This window comes from Grammomys surdaster, unplaced genomic scaffold (assembly GCF_004785775.1).
Source record: "Grammomys surdaster isolate TR1022 unplaced genomic scaffold, NIH_TR_1.0 133, whole genome shotgun sequence".
NCBI lineage: Eukaryota > Metazoa > Chordata > Mammalia > Rodentia > Muridae > Grammomys > Grammomys surdaster.
In genome coordinates, this window is record NW_021604591.1 from 8,931,872 (window position 1) to 8,943,265 (window position 11,394).

Sequence of the window (11,394 nt, forward strand, 5' to 3'; positions counted from 1 at the left end):
ATAGAATAGAATAGAATAGAATAGAATAGAATAGAATAGAATAGAATAGAATAGAAGATATGAATCAAGGTAACCAATTAATTTTTTCTTGTTTTCTGTTTGTTTTGTTTTGTTTCATTTTTTGAGAGAGACTCTTGCATACCCTATGCTGTCTTCAAACCCATAAAGCCACTATGTAGCTGAGGATAGCCTTTACTTTCCAAGCCTCCAGTATTATAAGCACATACGGCCATAGCTGCTTTATACGATGCTGAGGACAAAACCCAGGACTTCATGGATTCTAAGCAGGAACTTTATTAACTGAGCCATATTTTGTTGAAATTTAAACTTTATATAAGTAACAAATGACTTTTAGTATAAGTACACCCCCATAAAATATTGGAAACACACTTATATAAATTATTTATTTGGTGTTGATTTAAAATTCAGTTTTAATTGGAAGACCTATATTTTTCCTGATGATATTTAAAAAAGTAAGTCTGAGAAAGTAATGAGGGAGCAGTAGTGGTGTAAAAAGAAAATATTTCAAAATGATGTAAAAAGGTCTTCAGTTTATAAAAAGAAGTCCAAAAGCAATGAAGTTTTCTTATTTCTCATCAGCACTGAGAATAACTATGGGGTCAACATAATTCTCAAGTAAACTTGGTTATAACCAACATGACTGTAGCCACCATCCATTCAGTGAGTTGATAGAGTACCTCATGAGATATATGATGTCATCCAATGGGAGTCAAGATGATGGAGACAAAGAAAGCTACTTCACTAATCCTACAAGTGAATAGAAGGAGTGAATTCTATCCTTTGCACAGGAAGTTGAGACCTAATTGACTAATTAAAAACACTAGGCCCTTGACTCAGTTCAACATAGATGTGTAGGACCAATTCAGTCATAACCACTCATCTTCAGTATTGCATCTTTCCTCAAAAAGCAGAATTCTTATAGGTTCAGGCTTATTGTTCAACATGATCACTCCTAATAGTTTTTAAGTCACTTTTTACACAACCATCCATCCTACTCATTCTAAGAAAAACCTGGTGTTTGATCAAAGGTAGTGTTCACTTTTCCTGTGGATGCTGTTCATTTGAATATCTGTATTGATGATCCAATTCTCAGTAATGAGCTGGGTGTCAGTACAAAAGGCAGGTTCAGACAGGAGCTCACAGTTCAAAAAAAAAAAATCAATTGAAAGCTTCCACACCATTCTATCAAAAGGCATCGATGTGCCCAAGTATGAGCCCTGTGTCTCCTGTCTACCCTGTGTTTTTCTTCCTTTTTCTTGAAGTAAAGAACTAACAGACTGTGTCCTGCTTCCAGCTGACCAGTAAATCACACACATATGTGTGTAATCACTCTTTCCTTGTAACGTATTTACAAAGTCAGCCTGCCACATGTCCTTTGTATTGTGTTCCTTGCTCTGTGCCATTATGTGCCATCTGCTGAGATTTCAGGCTCTTGCTTCATATGTTCTGGCCACTGGAAAACTTAGCAGAGAAGCAAGAAACCTGCAGTAAGAGCTCTGGGAGGAGGTATAAGAGGATAACAAGCAACACTGGGTATGCTAGGTCTGTGGTGTCCCTTCTACAGTCTACATGCCTTGTGAAGCCCAGGATAGATATGAGTGAATCCCAACACAAATATCAATTAGAATAATACTTAAAATATTGCTATATTCTTCATATTTTATATTTTTATTTATTTAAATATAATATAATAAATTTCTCTTCTCTCTTTGCTCTCAAATCCTCTTTCTTAAATTCATGGTCTCTTTTTCTTTAATTATTATTGATACATATTGGTGAATATATGCAGATGAATATATGTATATATATATATATATATATATATATATATATATATATATATATAGAGAGAGAGAGAGAGAGAGTATATGAAGCATGCTGAGATTGTTTTGTAATGCTTTATAATTTGAGTGTTGACACTTGAGCATGAACTCTGTAGATGAGAATATTGGTTTACAGTGTCACACAAACTAAATATAAAGATAATCTTTCAACTCAACACTCTTGTGTAACCCAATACATTTTTTCTTGTCATGGCCCTGGAGCTCTAGACCATGAACCCAAGTCTTTATGAAAACAGACTGCTGAATAGAAAATCAGATCATTGTTAATTACTCTCTTAGTATAGAAGGTTATGATAAAATTGTAGTATCAAAGGCATTTCACTTTTTAAAGCTAACTAACACCATTTGCAAAATGGATAATATATCTCAGTATATCACAGGACAGCTAAAGGACCATTATTCCTTAATCAAGACAGTATCACAGATTCTAGGTACAATGAATTATTCTATATTGTTGGAAGAATCCTTGGCAACATGGGCATCTGTGACAAATTCCATATTTTTCCTTCCTTCCTTCCTTCCTTCCTTCCTTCCTTCCTTCCTTCCTTCCTCCCTGTCTATATACCTATTGTACCACATATTATTTTAAGGCTAAAGAATGCTCAGGGCATGCTTCTTATAATTTCTATACACAATTAGATTCAAACATATACCAAAATAGTGATTTAGGCAAATTCAGTCCTGCCTAACATTTTATGTTTTTGGTAGAAAAGCTAGCTCTCTCTTTTTTATAGAACTGAAGGATAATATTTGTTGTGAATGCTACCCATTAAGAGCAGTCCATAAATTTACATTTCTGGGGTTAGAAAAATTGGAGATGAGTAATGAGATAGATCACCAAACCAAAATAGAAAACAACAGCAGTGGAAAAACAGAAAGCTCATGGATAAAAGCAAGGAGGATAGGCAGGAAGCAAAGATATCATTTTCTGGGCAGAGGTCATTGTTTAACCCATGGGTTTCTCTGATGAACTCCCAAAGAAGTCACAGACAAAACAGAGGAAAACAACAATGGCCTCAGGTCTCATAAATTGTGGGTTGTATAGCCACATGAGAATGGAGAACGCAGAGAGTTGCCCTTGCTCAAAGGAATGCTACTCTGCACGTTTATCCCCATGCTCGCATGTGGCAAACACTCCAGTAATTTTCTTTGCTGTTGAAAGGAAACTTAATTTTGTTAAGATGTTTTTTCACCTAAAAATATTTAACTCTCTCTATGCAATTCTCTATGGGAAGTGGGTGTTTTCTGTAGTTGTTACATCTTCTTGGTTGTAAGGGCCTTGAAGATACACTCCAGTAGAGTAGGCTATTCAGTTAGAATGTGACCTTTAGAAAGGTAGAATCTTAAAAATGATCGACTTACTTGAGACTTTAAATATCATCTCAAAGACTAACTTTTTAAAATTAAAAACCCTATATTTGAGAGAGATGAGACAGTGTATAAAAAACGGGTTACTGTGAAGGCTCAAGCAGCAGTCATTAATCAGGTCATATGTGTCCTCTGAATATCCAAGCAAGCCAATTAAAGTATGATTTTTTTTTCTATCAGAAGATGTATACTGACTCCACTACATCACAATCACATGCAGAAATGTGTATGATATAGGTATTAAATGTCTCAGATGCCATATACATGTTGATTCCAATAACAAAAAGCACTCTCTACTGAGCTGTATAAATTGCTGTAGTAATTAGCAATTTGATAGAGTTCATTTGACCATTAGAAATGCCAGGAGACATTTGTTTTTATAAAATGAAATAGATATAAATGATGTGTTGGCAAAGCTTCCCCTACTTTCAATGTAATAAGTCTGGAGAACAAAATGTGTATGTGCATTTGAATGTGTGTGCAGGTGTGTATCCATGTATGTTTGTGCATGGGAAAGCCAGAGAATAACCTCAGTTGTCATTCGTCAGGTGCTGTCCACATTTTATTCTCATGATACTGAATCTCTGACTAACCTGGTGTTCATTTCTCAATCTCGGGTGGTCAGCCAGACAGCCTCCGGTTTCTGTCTGTCTCTCTGCCTCCATCTGTTGTGTTTACAAGCATGGGTCATTATACGCAACTCTTTTACACAAGTTCTGGGGAAACAAACTTGCTTCCTCATGTTTTCCTGGGAAGCATTTAATTGACTGAGATATACCCCAGCCTCTTGAGTGCATATTTTTTAAAGCAAGTCCATATGCACTGGATAACTTTAGGAAGCCTATGAATTATCTTCAGTAGAAGTCATTAATTTGAACACAAGCATTTCCATAAAATACGTAACTTTTTTGATCTAATAAGGAAAGCCTTTTTCCTTGCCAGCTGTACTTAAGGGAACAGCCTCAGACTTACAAATAGGAAAGAGTGTCTACACAGTTTAGACAATGTAAATTTGAGAGAGTTAAACTCAATAATACTGGGCAAATGTTAACACTACTTTTCTTTCAATATTTCCATCTATGTGGTATTTGACAATGTGGGGGAAATTAATATTTAAAGTCCATTTTCAGAATTTCCTTCACTTTATCGTGTTCTAGATTGTGCCTGAGGAATTTTGTAGATGTTGGAAACTTTCTCTCTGTCCTATCATTGTACTTAGAATCATTAATCACTACTTCATTTTAGCTTTTCAGGTTCAGACAAGGGGTCATCTCTCCTTCATTCCAGCCAACACTGTCTGGATATTTTCAAAGATGATGTCTGCCAATGCAACATGTACCAGGAATGACTCCAAGATGCATGTGAACATGTGTCTGAATACAGACAGATTGCATTATTCCCAACCCACTTTAGAGATGCAGAAACAAAGATCATAAGGGTTTTTGTTACATGGTGCGGGTGCAGTAAAGACTGAAGATCACTTGATCTCCCTCAATGCTTCCCTAAGGAGCTTACCTCTGACAGGGACTTTGGTTATGCTCATCAATACCATTAGTGGTTACTTTTGCTAAACTAATAAGAACAGCTAATCTATTTGATCTTAGCCAAAATCCTAGATATGATTATGTCTTTGTAATACAGCTTCCCAGCTTGTATTTGGTGCATGGATCACCCTCAAAACTGGTGAAGATGTACTTATAATCAATTTCTGGTTTCTGCCTGAGACTTCATATTTCCCAAGCCCACCCCAAGTACTGGTCCACTGACCACACACTAAATTTAGGAATTATCTGTTCACAGAGTGGAGTAGTAGGGCACGTTCACAAAACTCTATTACATATTGCAATATTTATTCATTTTTGATGTGTCTAGCTGCTTCTCCTTAGCAAATATGTATGACACTATGAATGTATGTATATTCATGTGAGCATCTTAAATCTTAAAAGTACCTTATATTGTAGTGGATAGTCACACTTAGAAACAAATTTAGAAACAAGCCTGTTTACAAATACTCGTTTTACAGAGTGGCACAGCAGTGGTCCACTTAGATACGTGGCTTGTGTACTGGCAAATGTTGCTCAGGATAGCATTGAATCTCACATGGCTAAAATCAAAACAGCATAAAGAAACAAAAGGTTCCTATGCACCCTTCCATCCTGTGCTATGGCTCAGTTTATGCAAATGAATTGGAGTTTGTTTGGTTCCAGGCTCCCACACTCAATGGTTCTATCCTAAGTCCTTAGGTCTCTGGCTCTAAGCCTCTGGGAAGCCTTTTACTTAACCAGAATAAAAGCCCCAGCAGGGTTTACATTACCAATCACTTTTGTCACCACTGTAAGACAGTCCCTGAGCCAGTAGTTCTGAAAGGAGTGGCAGTTAATGGAGCTCTGGATTGTTACACAGTAAATTTTACCTTGAGTGAAAATTCTAGAAACACTGAGATTCCTTCACCCCAGGGTCATGCTGAGCTCTGCCTGCTGTGTGCTAATGCCTTTGGCATTATTTCTTGGCACCAAGAGTCTGGGTGGGGAGGTTAATTGCACAAGCGGAGTGTGATGTGCCAGGCGGGAGTATGATGGCTGCTGTGAGTTCTGGCAGACAGCCTCTGCTACAGCACAACATCTGTCTCCTTTAGAGGAAAGGACTAATGGGCAGGTGTCATTAATGCCACAAAGAGATGCTGAAGTCAGGAACCTTGTTGCTCTCTGAACTAGAAGAGACTTCACCAAACTGGGGAACCTGACCACTGATCCCTGGTCTTCCAATGCTGTGGGTAAGGTATGCTGCAGGCAGGAAAGATGACTATTAGGTGACAGGGATGATGTTGTGGGAAACTTCGTTTCCAGGTGGCAAATTTGAACATCTTAGTTATTAGTTGCCATATGAATTGGAGTAGGGGTGAGGAAGGTAATGGTAGGGTCCAGGAGAGCTATCTTTTAATAGTGCCCTTACTTTCAAAGTATTTATTCTTCACTTTACAACTTATGAGTCTGACTTTGGTTACATTTGCCAATATCTAGCAAGTTAAAATTTCATTCCAGGGAAAAATTTCTGTATTCTGAGATTATATCTATCTTAGGTTTTCAGTTTAGAACTATTCCACCTACTCTATGCTAATGATTATGTTCTAAAGATTACTGGTCTGTGGACCAAATGCTCAGTTTCATTGTACCTACACATTACCATTATTATTGTTAGTATTATTGTTATTATTGTTATTGTTATTGTTAAAGTTGCTAAAATGTAAAACTTGAGTTATTTCATATGCAAACCAGTGTCACTTAAAATTGAAAGGATCTGACCTCCTTGTGTCTAGAAGATTTCCCATAGCTGGGACAGAGGAAATCCTCTGATCTCAGGCTGTGATCTCACTATATTCACTATGAATTCATAGTGAATATAGTGAGACTGTCATCCATTCAGTACTTGCATTTTGTTTTGTCACTCCCAGTGGAGAACCACCTTTGCAAGGATGCTAGACCAGTGTTCTCACATGAATTTCTAACTGACTATATCTCCCAGTAGGCTCCAAGCTTGAATTTTTGATTTCTGACCTTAGTAACCTAAGCTAAAGAGTTCTGGCTGTAAACTTAAGATCTGTACCAGGCAAGTTTAATAGGAACACTGTGCTGAATTTGGATGGCTAAACTCTCAAATGGAAATTGTTTAAATAAGTACAGTAGTCAATGTTCAACTGTCTTAGAAGTCTGGATGAATGGCTTATAGGTGCCCTCAAACCCACAGAGTAACAGAATCCCTAACCTGGAACTTCTGCTATGTGAAATAAAATATCTGCTTTGCTGATAGCTTTCCTGCTGACACTGTAGCTGGCTGGATGAAGAAAAGGTATGAGAAAGGCATGCACGTTACTCCAAAGGAAGCCTTGAAGTTGGACGAGTCATTTGCCTGCATTGCATTGACAAAGGTTTAGTTTTCTAGGATATTTAGCTGCACCAATGCTAAACAAAATGGTCTTTATTCCAGGTGAATGTGTTACAGAAAAATATCAGCAAGGAAAAAAAATAGATGTTAGGGTTTCATTGGCCATCTTATCAGGGACAGTGTCTTCCAGGTATTTGACTTATCAGAGCAAGGTAACTCAGCTGTTCTCTCTTCTGTAACTGTACATTTATTTGTAAAAGTTAAAGGTTTTTAAGGAGTTAATACATTTGTCTGAGATCTGGTTGATGCTGAAACTCTGAAAAGTGGTCCAAGTGCCAAGAGCAAGTGACTGTGAGTGTCAATATAATCTTCTCCCCCATGGCTTGGGAAACATTACAGAAGAAGGAGCTGAAGGAATGTAAGAGAAGGAAAATGGGAGATGTGCTGGGAAATGTTGTCTTCTGGAAATGGGTATTACACACAAATCGCACAGCATCTGTGGATCTCTGTGAAGACTTCCATAAGATCAACTGAGTTAATTTCCAGCATTCCTGGTAGAAGGATGCTGAGGCCCCAACACTAGATGATAAGCTATTGGCAAGTGGTGGCTGCTGGGGGGAAAAGCCACTTTTCTTGGGAGTTGTGACTACTGGTAGGCTGTCAATACCCCAGTGGATGTCCCCCATCCATGCACACACAGGCACATTAATTGGACTCAGTGGGTTATACTTTCTTTTCTTTCTTTCCATTTTTTTCTTTTAAGAAAGAAGGATATGAAGTTGGGATGTGGATCTACTGGTGGCATTAGGATCTGGGGTGTTAAGGGAGAGTTTGGGGTGGATATTTTCATAATACATGACATACTTGCATGATATTATAAGAGAATAAAAATTAGTTTTAAAGATAAATCTATAGAATTAAAAAATGCCTTCAAATGGTGTCTATTGAAGAAAACTGAAAGATGGCTGTTTGTAAAGTTACCCTATTCAAATCAGTGCAAATACATCCAATTACGTCCTTTCTAGTAGGTATAGTAAACAGAATCAGCTTGTTGTCGGAAAACATGTTCATAATTGTCAATGAATCAGAAATATAACATTACCAGGAATGGTTAATGATTTTTTTTTTCTGAATAAAAAGATGGCTTGGGATCATTAATGTTAGCTTATGGAGAAAGTCTCTGAGCTTCCAGAGTGATCCTTTATCTGCAGATGATCCTAGGGCTTGTTGGTATTAACAATGATATCCTTTTTCCTACCACTTTGCTTCTCAGCCAGGAGCATACAGTCCTCTATTTTCATTTAGTCCCGTGGCCACAAGTAGCTTCTGTAGTATGTGTTAAGAACTTGTGAAGAGTTAAGGGACAATTGTGAAACAATGAAGGAGCCCTACTTTTCTTTTGTTTCTGGGTCAATTAACTATTTTCTGGCATTTCTCTATGACAAGAGGGAGAATAAGACTAAGGAACTTTATGTCAAGTCTCAAGAAAATTATATTTTAACAAAATTATTGTGGATTTGTCTTACATGTTTTAGGTTATCTACAGTACTTTTATCCCTTGAGCTTCAAAAGGATCATTTTACAGAAAGAACAGATGTACCCTTGGCTTTAAAGGGACAAGAACATGATTGGAATGAACGAAACATTTTGTACTAAAAAGGAGAAATACTTAGCTAGGTAATAAAAACAAAATGACATAAATGTTCCCCAAAAATGTTTATTAATTCTTTTTTAAAAAAATGTTGGGTAAGTACAGTGGGTGATCTCTTACTGGCAGCTGGTTGATGCTAGCATGTGTAAGTGTATTCTTACTATTTTTAATATCTTTGTGGATTCTCTTTAGAGCTGTTGTAGAATACGGGATCTTCTTGCCATTCTTTAAAATGAATTATTTCAAGAGAGGATTGGAGCACTTCATTTTGCCATATGAAGGCAGCCAGGGTGGCTCTCCTTATGCCTTCTTAATACTGGTCACTTTTCACTAATCCCACTGAACAGAGACGAAAATTAAAGGCTATGAAGACTAGAAACTGGTTCAAGATCACACCAAAGGTAGAAAAGGGCTAAATGGCAATGCCTTGAGGTTTGGAGCCAGCAATACTGTTTTATTTTCTTCAGTTATCTTCTGAGTGGTTCCCGAAACATTTAAGATTATTTTTGTTCTGTAGAGGTTCATATGCCTGTCCACTCAGCAAGTCTTATTACTCTCAAGTTTAAGAGTAATCTTACCTTTTAAGTACACCCTAACTTCCACCAAGCTGCTTCATGAGGGAACTGAGTTCTTGGGAACTGTTTGGGGAGATGCTATTTTAAGTGTCATAGAAACTGAGACTGTTATAACTGGGGTAGGGATCTTCCACATCAACTCCTTTTGGGCACAAGTAAACCCCAACTATAGTGATACAGCAGACCACACATTACTACAGGGGTCTTCGATTCTCTCCATGCTTATCAAGCCGCTTCGTCGTGAATAAATTAGGGGAGATTTCCTAATGAAGAAGTTTTATCTCAGGAAACTTTTCAACCTTACAAAATATTCATAATGCCTGCAAAGGATTTGTAGCTAGTGTCTCTGCAGTATTTTAGTGGGCAATGGTCTTTTCTTTCTACTGTTTTTATTTTACTCTCCATTATTATGATAAGGGTATATTGAATGAATGTGCTAAGAATCTTGAAAACACAGGATTGATGATGTTCTGAGGTTGACTCTTGGACTCACAAATGTCATCCTATCAGCTCAGCATATTTGAATCCAAGCAGGATTCTACTGATACTATTCTTCCTGTTTCATGAAAGATATTATCCTTATAAACACCAACTGCTTCTATCCTGAAATACAGTGAGACTCTTATACAGAACAGATGTTTATCTCACCTAGAACATGAGGTAAAACAAGTGCTCTTAATATCCTGGAACAAAATCAATTTCTAGACCCAAATCTTTGTATATGAGTAAGAGTATGGGCCCCTCATTTTCTAAGATTTTGACTCTAGAAACTTAAGTCACTATCATCTTAGTCCTCCGACATACCTTGATTCCTTCCTGAATGCCAAGTTCATAAGCATTTTCTTCCAGCATGTCAAGGAATATTTTAGTTGCTTGGTTACCAACAAGCTGTGAGGATGGTGGGTCTGGATCACTGGCTCATAACGGTTCTGAAAGAATCTGAGCCATTTCTACATATCACATCTGAGCCTATCTTTAAATAAACTTCCTAGAATCAAGATGATCATGGCACCCACACAAGTTGCATCTCTTTTTTGTATCCATGGCAACACACTTGCTCTCTCGCCCACCCCTCCCTGCTTTCAATCATCACCAAACTGCTGGCTTAATAACCTGACAGACTTACATGGTAGGGATTTCTTTCCTCAAGGCCAAAAATCTTGATTAATTCAGTGTAGCCCTGCTTAGGATTTAGGGAAAAAATAATTTCTATTATGTATTTCAGTTTAAGTCATCACCTTTTTAAACCTGAATCAATCAATGCATCAGTCACTTAGGAGAAGAAAAGGATTAAGCTATTTTTATATGTTTATATGTTTTATATGTTTTATATGTTTATATGTTATATTTTTATATGTTGGATGGAAAAATGCTATTTTGTCCTATAGTCTAGGATCCTCAACCTTGGCCAGCACACATGGGAAATGAACAAGAATAAGTCACTTCCTGGAACTGTGTTAATATCTCCCACTTCAGGTGCTGCAGAGATGGCTCAGCAATTAAGAGCTCTTGCTCTTGCAGAGAACCTAGGTTTAATTACTAGCACCCACATGACCACTCACAACTGTCTACAACTCCAATTTTAGGGAATCTGATGCCCTCTTCTGACCTCTGAGTGCACTGCATGCACATAGTGAACAGACATACATGCAAGGAAATCACTCATAAAACAAAAATGAATCTGGTATTGTCTGGCATCAATAGGAGGAGAAGACCTTCGTCCTGTGAAGGCTCGATTCCTCAGTGTAGGGGAATGCCAGAGTGGTGAGGTGGGAGTGCGTGGGTGGGAGAGGCAGCAACCTCATGGAACCAAGGGGGAGGGGAGATGGTAGAGGGGGATTTCAGAGGGGAAACTGGGAAAGGGGATACACTTGAAATGTAAATACATAAAATATTCATTTACAAAAAGAACAGTAAAAAAATAAAACAAAATAAATCTCTCCTCTCTCGTCTCTGCCTTTCTGTCTCTCTGTCTCTCTCTTTCCCTCTTTCCTCCTCCTCCTTTTCCTCCTCCTCCTCCTCCTCCTCCTCCTCCTCCTCCTCCTCCTCCTTC

The 11,394-nt window shown here is 37.6% G+C and overlaps 1 protein-coding gene across 8 annotated transcripts in view; it reads left to right on the plus strand.

The window, feature by feature from the left end:
- Nucleotides 1-11,394, plus strand: part of Ctnna2 (catenin alpha 2) — a 1,083,974-nt gene that overhangs the window by 484,830 nt on the left and 587,750 nt on the right. The gene's annotated exons all lie outside the window — the stretch shown is intronic.